The sequence below is a fragment of the Meriones unguiculatus genome, assembly GCF_030254825.1.
Source record: "Meriones unguiculatus strain TT.TT164.6M chromosome 13 unlocalized genomic scaffold, Bangor_MerUng_6.1 Chr13_unordered_Scaffold_33, whole genome shotgun sequence".
Classification (NCBI taxonomy): domain Eukaryota; kingdom Metazoa; phylum Chordata; class Mammalia; order Rodentia; family Muridae; genus Meriones; species Meriones unguiculatus.
In genome coordinates, this window is record NW_026843645.1 from 3754786 (window position 1) to 3767206 (window position 12421).

Sequence of the window (12421 nt, forward strand, 5' to 3'; positions counted from 1 at the left end):
TGGATCTATTTTCATGTTTCCACATGTAAACTTCAGGTTAGACCAGCACTGTTTATTGAAGATGCTGTCCTTTTTCCATTGCATGGTTTTGGCTTCTTTGTCAAAAATCAAGTGAACATAGGTGTGTGGGTTTATTTATGGGTCTTCACTTCAATTCCATTGATCCACTGATTGTTTTTATTATAGTACCATGCAGTTTTTATTACTATTGATATATAATAGACCTTGAGATGAAGAATGGTGATACCTACTAAAGATCCCCTATTGTACAGGATTGTTTTAGCTATTCTGGCTTTTTTTATTTTTCCATATGAAGCTGAGAATTGTTCTTTCAAGTTCTTTAATGAATTATGTTGATATTTTGATGGGAATATCATTGAATCTGTAGATTGTTTTTGTTACGATGGCAATTTTTACTATGTTGATCCTACTGATCCATGAGCATGAGAGATATTTTTATCTTCTGGTATCTTTTTCAATTTCTTTCTTCAGAGGCTTGAAGTTTTTGGGGTTTTGTTGTTGTTGTTGTTGTTGTTGTTCATATAGGTTTTATACTGGCTTGTTGAGGATAACACCAAAATACATTATGTTTTTTTTGGTTGTTGTTGTTTTTTTTGTTTTGTTTTGTTTTGTTTTTTTACTGGCTATTGTGAAGGGTGTTATTTTCCTAATTTTTTTCAGTCCATTTGTCTTTTGCATACAGGAGTGTATTTTTTTGAGTTTTTTTTAAGTGAACTTTATATCCACCCACTTTGCTGAAGTGTTTTTCAACTGTAGGAGTTCCCTACAGTAGAATTTTGGGCTCATTTTTGTATACTGTCATATCATCTGTGAATAGAGATACTTTGACTTCTTCCTTATCAATTTGTATCCCCTTAATCTCCTTTAGTTGTCTTATTGCCCTAGATAGGTCTTCGAGTACTGTATTGAAGAGATTTGGAGAGAGTGTGTAGCCTTGTCTTGTCCCCAAGTCCAGTGGAATTGACTTAAACATTCTTTTCATTTAGTTTGATGTTAGCTATATACTATTCTCTATATATTCGTATATTCTGTATATATTCTGTATACTATCTTTACTATTTTTAGATATGTGCCTTGTCCCTGGTCTCTCCAAGACTTTAAACAAGAATAACTGTTGGATATTGTCAAATGCTTATTCAGCATCTAAGAAAATGGTCTTTTTTCAATTTGTTTATACAGTGGATTACATTGATGGATTCCATATACTTAACCACCCTTGCATGCCTGAGATGAAGCCTACTTGGTCATGGTGGATGATATCTTTGATATGTTCTTGGATTTGGTTTGCAAGTATTTTATTGAGTATTTTTACGTCATTGTTCATAAAAGAGATTGGTCTTTCTTTTTGGGGATCTTTGAGAATTTATCAAGGTGACTGTGGTCTCACTAAAGGAATTTGGTCATGTTGCATCCATTTCTATTTTGCGAAATAATTTGGAGAATATCAGTATTCGCTCTTTTTTGAAGGTCTTGTAGAATTCTGCTCTGAAATCATCTGGCCCTTGGATTCTTTTGGTTGGGAGTATTTTGATGGCTGCCTCTATTGCCTTAGGCACTATAAGACTATTTATTATCTTTACCTGATGTTGAGTCAACTTTGGTAAGTGGAATTTAAAGAGAATTGTATATTTCATTTGGATTTTCAAATTTTGGGGCATATAGGCTTTTGACATAAAAGTTAATGGTTCTTTGGATTTTCTCAGTGTCTATTATATCTTTTTCTTTCAGACTTTGTTGATTTGGATAGTGTCTGTCTGCCATTTACTTACTTTGGCTAAGAATTTTCTGTGTTTTTTATTTTCTCAAAGAACTAGCTCTTGGTTTCGTTGATTCTTTTAATTATTATCTTTGTTTCTAATTTATTGATATCAGCCCTGAGTTTGGTTTTTCCTAGTGGTCTACTCTTGCTGGGTGTGTCTGTTTCTTTTTTCTTAGGTCTTTCAGGTATGCCATTAAGTTGCTTGTATGGGATGTCTCCAATAGCTTATGATGGCCTTTGTTGGTATTCAAACTCCTCTTCGGACTGCTTTCATTGCATCCCATATTAAGTTGAGAAATCTTCTATCAAGGTTTGCATACTATTCTGTTGGTATTTTGATGGAAATTTCATTGAACCTGTAGATTGCTTTTGGTAATATGTCAATTTTTACTATGTTAACCCTGCTAAGCCATGAGTATCGGAGATAGTTCCATGTTCTGATATCTTCTTCTAATTCTTTCTTCAGAGACTTGAAGTTTTTTTCATGCAAGTCATTGACTTGCTTGGATATGGTCACACCAAGGTACTTTATGTCCTTTGTGGCTATTTTGAAGGGTGTTTTTTCCCTAATTTCTTTCTCAGCCCTTTTATCTTTTGTATACAGGAGGGCTACTGATTTTTTTGAGTTATTTTTGTATCCAGCCACTTTGCTGATGGTGTTTATCATCTGTAGCATGTCCCTGGTAGAAGTTTTGGAGTTACTCAGGTATACTATCATATAATCTGCAAATAGTGATACTTTGACTTCTTCCTTTCCAATTTGTATCCTTTTGGTCTCCTTTAATTTTCTTCTTGTTCTAGCAAGGACTTCAAGAACTATGTTGAAGAGATATGGAGAGAGTGAGCAGCCTTGCCTTGTCCCTGAATTCAGTGGGATTGCTTTAAGTTTCTCTCTGTTTACTTGATGTTGGCTACAGGCTTGCTGTATATTGCTTTTACTATGTTTAGGTGTGTGCCTTGTATCCCTGATCTCTCCAATAGTTTAAACATGAATGGATGCTTGATTTTTTCAAATGCTTTTTCAGCATCTAAGGAGATTATCATGTGTTTTTTTTTCTTTCAATTTTTTAATATTGTGGATCACATTGATGGATTTTTGTATAGTGAACCACCCCTGCATACCTGGCATGAAGCCTACATGGTCATAGTGGATGATATATTTGATGTGTTCTTGTATTGGGTTTGCAAAGTATTTTGTTGAGTATTTTTGCATCAATGTTCATAAGGGAGATTGGCCAGAAATTCTCTTTCTTTGTTGGGTCTTTGTGAGGTTTAGGTTACAAGGTGACTGTGGCTTCAATGAATGAGTTTCGTAGTTCCTTCTGTTCCTATTTTGTGGAATAAATGGAAGATAGCTGGAGTTACCTCTTCTTTGAAGGAGTGGTAGAATTCTGCACTGAAACCATCTGGTCCTGAGCTTTTTGTGGATTGCAGTCTTTTGAGGAATGCTATTTCCTTAGTGGATAAAGGACTATTTTATTGATTTACCTGCTTTTGATTCAGCTTTGGTAAGTGTAATTGATTAAGAAAATTGTCCATTTCATTTAGATTTTCAAATTTTTTGGCATATAAATTTTTGAAGTAAGTCCTAACGATTGTTTGGATTTCCTTAGTGTCTTTTGTTTTGTCCCGTTTTCATTTCTGATTTTGTTAATTTGGATAATCTCTCTCTGCTTTTAGTTAGTTTGGCTAAGGGTTTGTCTATCTTGTTAATTTTCTCAAAGAACCAGGTCTTGGTTTCATTGATTCTTTGAATTGTTTTATTTGTTTCTAATTTATTGATTTTAGTCTTGAGTTTGATTATTTCCAGGTGTCTATTCTTTTTTGGTGTTTCTGATTCTTTTCTTCTAGGGCCTTTAGATGAGCTATTAAGTTGATTGTGTGAGATGTTACAAATTTCTTCTTGAAGGCACTTAGTGCTATGAACTTTCCTTCTAGCACTGCTTTCATTGTCTCCCATAAGTTTGGTTGTGTTGTGTCTTCATTTCCATTGAATTCTAGGAAGACTTGAATTTCTTTCTTTATTTCTTCCCTGACCCAGCTGTCATTTAGTAGTGAGTTGTTCAGTTTCCATGTGAGTGTAGGCTTTTTGCTATTTCTGTTGTTGTTGAGGTCCAGCTTTAGTCCATGGTAATTAGATAGGATACAAGGCATTATTTCAATCTTCTTATATCTGTTGAAACTCACTTTGTGACCAACGATATGGTTTATTTTGGAGAAGGTTCCATGAGGTGCTGAGAAGAAGGTAAATTCTTTTGTCTTTGGGTGTAAGATTCTGTAGATATCTGTTAGGTCCATTTGATACATGACCTCTATTAGAGATATTGTTTCTTTGTTTAATTTCTGTTGTTTACCTGTCCTTTGTTGAGAGTAGGGTGTTGAAGTTTCCCAGTAGTAATGTGTGGGGATTTGTGTGCGGTTTAGGTTTTATTAATGTTTATTTTACAAATGTGGGTACCTTTGTATTTGGAGCATAGATGTTCAGAATTATGATTTCTTCTTGGCGGAATTTTCCTTTGATGAGTATGAAATGACCTTCCTCGTGTCTTTTGATTAATTTTGATTGAAAATCTACTTTATTAGATATTAAAATGGCTACTCCTGCATGTTTCTTGGGTCCATTTGCTTGGAACCTTCCACCTTTTTACTCTCAGGTAATGTCTATCTTTTTGACTTAGATGTGTTTCTTGTATGCAACAGATTGTTGGGTCTTGTTTACATATCCATTCTGTTAGTCTGTGTCTTTATTGGAGTGTTAAGTCCATTGATGTTGAGGGAAATTAATGACCAGTGGCTGTTAGCTCCTTTTATTTTGATGTTGCTTGTGGTAGTGTGTTTGTGTGCTTGGTTACTTTTAGTTTTGCTGTAGTGACATTATTTCTTTCCTGTGTTTTCCTGAATGTAGTTAGCTTTCCTGGGTTGTAGTTAGTTTTCCTTCTAGGAGCTTCTGTACCTCTGGATTTGTGGGTAGGTATTGTTTAAATTTGTTTTTGTCATTAAATATCTTGTTTGCTCCATCTATGATGACTGAGACTTTTGCTGGGTATAGTAGCCTGGGTGGTCATCTGTGTTCTCTTAGGGTCTGCATGATATCTGTTCAGGCCCTTCTGGCTTTCATAGTCTCTGATGAAAAGTCAGGTGTGATAATGATTGGTTTGCCATTATATGTTACTTGGCCTTTTTCCTTTGCAGCTTTTAGTATTTTTTCTTTGTTCTGTATACTTACTGTTTATTATGTGGTGGGAGGATTTTCTATTCTGGTCTAATTTATTGGGTGTTCTTTAGGCCTCTTGTATTCTTGTAGACCTCTCTTTTAAGTTGGAGAAATTTTCTTCTATGATTTTGTTGAAAATATTTTCTGAGCCTTGGAGGAGGGAATCTTCTTTTTCCTCTATTCCTATTACTTTTAGGTTTTGCTTTTCATGTTGTCTTGGATTTCTTGGATGGTCTGTGTCAGGAATTTTTTAGATTTAACATTTTCTTTGATAGCTACATCTATTTATTCCATTGTGTCTTCCACACCTAAGATTCTTTCTTCCATCTCTCGTAGTCTATTGCTTATGCTTACTTCTGTAGTTCCTCTTTTCCTCCCTAAGTTCTTTCTCTCCACAGTTTCCTCCACTTGTGTTTTCTTTATTTTTTTTCCAATTCTCTTATCAGATCTTGAGCCATTTTATTGATTTCCTTCACTTCTCTGACCGTGTTTTCCTTCAATTCCTTCAGCTGTTTGTTCAAACAATCCTCTGTTTCTTTAATATCTTTTAGTGATTTAAGTATTTCCTCTCTCAAAGCCACAAATTACTTGGCTGCAACTTCCTGTATTTCTTTAAGGATGTCCATAATCTGTTTGACTTTATCTTCCTCCATTTCTTTGCAAAAGGCAATAATCTGTTTGACTTTATCTTCATCTAGATCTTTATGTAGTTTTTTTTTTCCGCTATTATCCTGTTCATAAGCACAGATGTAAGGTCATCTTCTTGAATTTCATTTACCATGGTGTGTCCAGGGCTGCTTGCCCCTGAATAACCCGGTTCTGGAGATGCCATACTGCTCTGTCTTTTTGAGCTTTTACACTTGCCTCTACCCATTTGGCTATTTTAGGTGTTGGGTGTTAGTTTCTGGTGCTTCCTGGAATCCTGTGGTGGGGATAATCCCCTTGGCAGGAAGATGATTTTTCCTGAAGGAGGGCTCCTCAGCTTTTGGGGTACTGTCACTGAATAGCAGGTATTTCTCAGGAACTGCCAAAACTCACCACAGGCATAGAGACCTGAGCAGTAATTGTGGTCTTTGTTAGTCAAGGGGGCTCTTCTCTCACCCAGAAAAGTCCTGGAGACAGCTGTCCTGCTTCTGGCTTTCTTGCTGTAAATTTAGTAAGCTGTAGCTGTAACCTGGGTACCCCATGGTTTGGTCAGCTTAGTTAGGGATAACTGGTTTTCCCTGGGAGCAGTATCTGGGGGTTGATCTTGGGGATCCCAGGCTTCTGTAGGTCTGAGGTTAGAGCTCTGTGCCCCAGTACCGAAGCAGTAACCCGTGGCAGCTGATCACTGCTCTCACATGTGCAGCAGGAGGCTAGAGTCTGGAGCCTGTGAATAACCAGAAACTTCTCTAGAGCTAGGTGTCCTGAGGTAGGGCCAGATGTTTTCCCCACCTTTGGGTTTTCTCCCAACATGAAGACCTAGTCTGTGGTGTTTGACATGGTGTGTAGAATGGGTAGGCACTTGCCAGATGGCTACCAAGCTGGTGACTGGGAAAGAACCTGAAAACATTTCCAAGAATGTTACCATGTGTGGTGGTGGTAGTGTGTGTGGGGGGGGGAGTTGGCTGAGTGCTCTAAGCTGGGACCTGCTCTTTCCCTGCCTGTGGGGTTTTCTCCAGACAGGGAAACCCATCCTCTAGTGTCCTGGGGCACAGAGTTCTGTCTGTGATGGAGAGTAGGGCATGCAGGTCTCGCAACTGGAGGCCCACTCAAGGCTGGCAGCTGTGCACCCACCAGCCTGCAGGACCTTTTCCAGGGATAGACTGGGTGACCTGATGTCAGTTCAACTTTCTTCTTCCCTGTTCTTTTTTTTTTTGAGACTGGGTCTCCCAGTCTCTGGTGCCCAGGAGCACACAGTTTTACCTGGGAAGGTGATCAGGACACAAAGGTGCATCCTACGCCTGAGATATTTTCCGGGTTCTCACTGAATGACCTGAGAGTGGAACTGAATGATCCCCACACCACGGAGTTTCCTCTCACCTGGGAAACACGATTGCTGTTCTTTTAGGACCCAGAGTTCAGTCTTTTAGTTGCTGTACCAACATTGCTGTCTTGTTCCTTTCCTGGTCCTCCTGGCAATGCCATCTTGGATTCCCTTTTCCTCATCCCTTTCAATTAATTTTGGTTGAAAGTCTGTTTTATTAGATATTAGAATAGTTACTCCTGCTTGCTTCTTGGGTTCCTTTGCTTGAAAAACTTATTCCTGCTGCAACATCCAAGGAATTTTTCCAGAGATTTGCTGGGCACTCTGAGGTTGGACCCAATTGTTTCCCTCATCATTGGTTTTCTTCTTACCTTGGAAACACAGTCAGTGGTGTTTGGGGACCACAGATCCAACTATTGGTCACTGTGCAGTCTCTGCTCCCCAGGTTATCAGACACAGTGTACAATCACCCCAGCCATCTGGGATCTATTTTTAGGTTTTACTGAATATAAGTATTTTGATTGTATGCATGAATATGCACCTCTTGTGTGCCTAATCCTCACAGTAGTCTGAAGATGTCTTCAGAATTCATGAACTTATAGCAATTGAAAGTAGCGGGTCCCAGGTAAACACTAACAATTGAGCCCAATTATATGCAAGAGCAGTAAGAGCTCCTCACTGCTGAGCCATTTCTCCTATCTTATGTTGCTCATTTATGTTCATCATTTACACCGCTAATATTTTTGTCTTCTATTTTTACCTGTTTAAACATGCATTCCCTTTTAGTAAGATATCATTGAAGTTACAGTTTAAGCTGGGGCACTGCGGATTTCTGGAAAATAAATATACAACAGGAGTGAATGTATAATTCCTTGTAGAAGCTTCAGTAAAGACCTCTGAGTTCTTTCAATATTTTGTGTTTGTTTGATTGACTTTTAGGGGAGGCTCTGTCTTACTATATAGGTCTGGCTGTCCTAGAGCTCTTTGAATAGATAATGCTGACATCCAGTTCAATAAGATACAGCTGCGTCTGCCTCCTGAGTGATGGAATTGAAGGCATGACAGAATACACCCAGCTTGTCCACCATTTTTTGTAGTTAGTAACTGTTAATAAATTTCTCTGATCTGTACTTAGTATTGATCATCTGTTAATTTCTCTCTCTGTGTGTCTCTGTCTCTATGTCTCTGTCTCTCTATTTCAAACCCTTCTCTCTGTTTGTCTTTGTCCGCATTAATTGCCATGTCTATTCCAAAGCTATATCCTCTTCAAAAAGTTCAGATATGATACAGTTAAAACTTGTTATTCCGTTTTGTTCTAAAATGACTTAGTGATAACATTAATACTTCTTTTTTAATAGAAAGTTTTAATCTTTATTTTTAATCTATAGACTACATTATTTAGTAAGGAGGATATACAAAACAATGATCAAAGAATAATTGTGTGTTCTATTCCTTTTCTTTTGTCTGGTCACTCAGAAATATGGTGCTATTGGCTATGATTGTTGTTGCTTGCCACTCACATTATTTTTATTCATGTATTCACTGTAGTCCACTTTCCCTTCCACGAATATATGAGTCCCCCTCTTCACATACTGATATGCCACATCCCTGAGCCCTGGTCAAAACATAATATTCAGTACCATGTTGTCTTTTGACTGATGTTACCCATCTGTTCAGTGTCCCCTGATCAACACATCTCATTTGTTGCTATATAAAATATCATGACTGTGTTTTGTCCTTCCACCTTTCTCATGACAGGGTCCTGACCTACTCACCCAAGTAACTGAAAATGATTCATAGATTGCTCAAGTACCCAACTAATGGCTACTTTATATTCATTTCTTACAAACTGATGAAATACAGGTTTTTGAAGCACGGCTTTGTTTTTTGTTTGTTTGTTTGTTTTTGTTTCTTTTTCAATCTAACCTTTAGACTTTTTCATCTCCCCTACTTCACATCATGCACAGCACCCAACTGTATAACATTCTCACTTCTGTGTCAGAAAATAAATGGAAGAAGCAGTAGAATTATATGATTATATTGACAATGACGTATAAATTATATTGTTGCCACTGTTTCTGTTGTACAAATGTATGGCATATTTTAGAATTCAGTGACCTTCAATGATGTGCATGTGAAATTCAGCCAAGAAGAGTGGGCCTTGCTGGAACCTTCCCAGAAACAACTCTACAAAGATGTGATGCTAGAGACCTGTGAAAACCTCACTGCTATAGGTAAGACTGCAATTTTTCTTTCACTTTTAAAATAAGGAGACAACTCTTTATTATTGATCCTCTTCTGTAATTCCAATTGAGAATGAAGAGGAATGTGGTAAATAAATCAGGCATGATTCTAAGGGTCACAGAAGATAATGATTTAAGTTTTGCCTTAATAATAACATGTTATTTCCAATAATATATATTTTCTCGTACTATATTTTAGGCTACAATTGGGATGACCATAATATTGAAGAACATTTTCAAAGTTCTACAAGTAATAAAAGGTAGCATTATGTGCACACTGATACAAATATGAATCTTAAATTTTAATGTGTCCTGGATGTTTGGTGTTTTTTGTTTGTTTATTGGCTGCTTTTTATTTTCTGTTTTTGAAATAGATTTTTTCTGGGTATCTGTGACTTTCTTAGACTTGCTTGTTAGACCAGCCTGACCTCAAAATAACAAGCAAGATATGCCTGCTTCTGCCTCCACAAGTGCTGGGATTGAAGGCATGTACCAGCACACATGGCTGTGTCCTGGAAGTTTTAAAGAAAAGCAACAGTGTATAAACAGCACTGCTTTACGTGCACTGATGATCATTAAAATCTCATAATTCCATGTACTTCAATGTCAGGTATCTGATTTGTGTTTACAAGGCACTCCCCTAAGATAGAAGAAAATAAAATAATATTGTAACAAAAATACCATTTGAATCATATGGACATTACAGCTACTGACTTGAACTGCCAATCTGTTTAGTCTCATTCTATCTACTCAGATATTGTAAGAGGTATGCATACTGAATTGGTAATCAGTATGTGTCCAAAACCTTCTAATAAGCAAAAAATTCATAGTAGAACCAGTGTTACTCATTTTCGTGCAGTAACTTTGTAAAGTTTAGTGAAAGGAACAGTTTATGAGAATCAAGAATATTGTTGTGGAGAAACCTTAATCCCTATATGACATGTCTATGATGAACAAAAAACAAACTGTGTTAATTCAATGTGGGAATCTTTATTATTTTTGTAAATTAAACTGGTATATCATATGTCAAAATGATTCTAAGACACATGAGCATAGGGATATTGAAAGAAGCAGTGTCCCTGTCTTTCTCCAAGAACAATTGATTTGGTAGTAGTCCCCACTGTGAGTAAATTTTCTGAATGTGATAAATGGTTACTGTTAATTGGTTTTGCAACTTCACTGAGAATTTATCAGCAAACTCATATTGCTGAAAATACCTATGAATACTAGGAATTTGGAACTTCTGCTTTTCCTGGCTCACTTTGTAAATGAAGTATCATTCATACAGTACAAAAATTTATGAATGGGATTGCTGTGGTAAAACTCTGAATTCTTAAATACTCTTCATATATAGGAGAAAACCTCTTATAGAAAAATGATGCTATAAAAGTGATCCACATAACAAATTCTCTTACCATCACAGGGATCTTCAAAAATACCCATAATGAAGGGGAATACCGTGAATGTAAATAATGTGATAAAACTTTAAAATTTGATTCTTATTTACCATTAGACCAAATTATGAAATTAATTCATATAGATAAATATATTTATTAGTGTAATGAAATGACGGTGGTAAATCTTTCACATGTGCCAATTTTCATTGCAGGCATGAAAGCAGTCATACTGGAGAGAAACCCTTTAAATGCACTGTATGTGGGAAAACCTTCCCCTATATCACTGTTCTTATATGGCATAAAAGAACACACACTGGAGAGAAGCCTTACAAATGTAATCAATGTGGTAAAGCCTTTGCAAAAAGCAGTCAGCTCATACGACATAAAAGAACACATACTGGAGAGAAACATTATGAATGTAATGAGTGTGGCAAAGCCTTTGCACAAAACAGTACTCTCCTAAGCCATACAAGAACACACACTGGAGAGAAACCTTATGAATGTAATGAGTGTGGCAAAGCCTTTGCGCAAAACAGTACTCTCTTAAGCCATAAAAGAACACACACTGGAGAGAAACCTTATGAATGTAACCAGTGTGGTAAAGCCTTTTCACAAAACAGTCATCTCATAAGCCATAAAAGAACACACACTGGAGAGAAACCTTATGAATGTAATGAGTGTGGTAAAGCCTTTGCAAAAAACAGTCATCTCATGAGCCATAAAAGAACACACACTGGAGAGAAACCTTATGAATGTAATGAGTGTGGCAAAGCCTTTGCAGAAAACAGTACTCTCTTAAGCCATAAAAGAACACACACTGGAGAGAAACCTTATGAATGTAACCAGTGTGGTAAAGCCTTTGCACAAAACAGTCATCTCATAAGCCATAAAAGAACACACATTGGAGAGAAACCTTATGAATGTAATGAGTGTGGTAAAGCCTTTGCAAAAAACAGTCATCTCATGAGCCATAAAAGAACACACACTGGAGAGAAACCTTATGAATGTAATGAGTGTGGTAAAGCCTTTGCACAAAACAGTACTCTCTTAAGCCATAAAAGAACACACACTGGAGAGAAACCTTATGAATGTAATGAGTGTGGTAAAGCCTTTGCAAAAAACAGTCATCTCATGAGCCATAAAAGAACACACTCTGGAGAGAAACCTTATGAATGTAATGAGTGTGGCAAAGCCTTTGCACAAAACAGTACTCTCTTAAGCCATAAAAGAACACACACTGGAGAGAAACCTTATGAATGTAACCAATATGGTAAAGCCTTTGCACAAAACAGTACTCTCAAGCCATAAAAGAACACACAGCAAAGAGAAACCTTATGAATGTAACCAGTGTGGTAAATCCTTTGCAGGAAAAAATCATCTCATAAGACATAAAAGAACACATACTGGAAAGAAACCTTATGAATATATCCAACCTGATAAAGCCTTTGCACAGCAGAGTAGTCTCCAAAAACAGGAAAAGACACACAGTGGAGAGAAGCCTTGTGAGGGTAATTAGTGTGATAAAGCCTTTGCATGTAACAATCATCTCCTAAGACAACAGCACATTCTGGAGGGAAACCATATGAATATAACTATGTGGCAAAGCCTTTGCACATAACATCTCCTAATACATAAAAGAACACATACTGGAAAGATGTCTGACTGTAACCAATGTGAAAAAACTTTTGGACTTCAGAATCATCTTCACACTCATGAAAGAAATCCTAATGGACAGAAAGCCTGTGAGTGCTTTAAACATGGTGAAACCATTCCACATTTGTATAATCTTCATCATCATGAAAGGATTCATAATAGAGGAAA

General features: G+C 36.8%; 1 pseudogene; it reads left to right on the forward strand.

Annotated features, from left to right (window-relative positions):
- Window positions 1-9079: 9079 nt before the first annotated feature.
- Window positions 9080-12077, forward strand: LOC132650822 (zinc finger protein 431-like; annotated as a pseudogene).
- The last annotated feature ends 344 nt before the right edge of the window (window positions 12078-12421 follow it).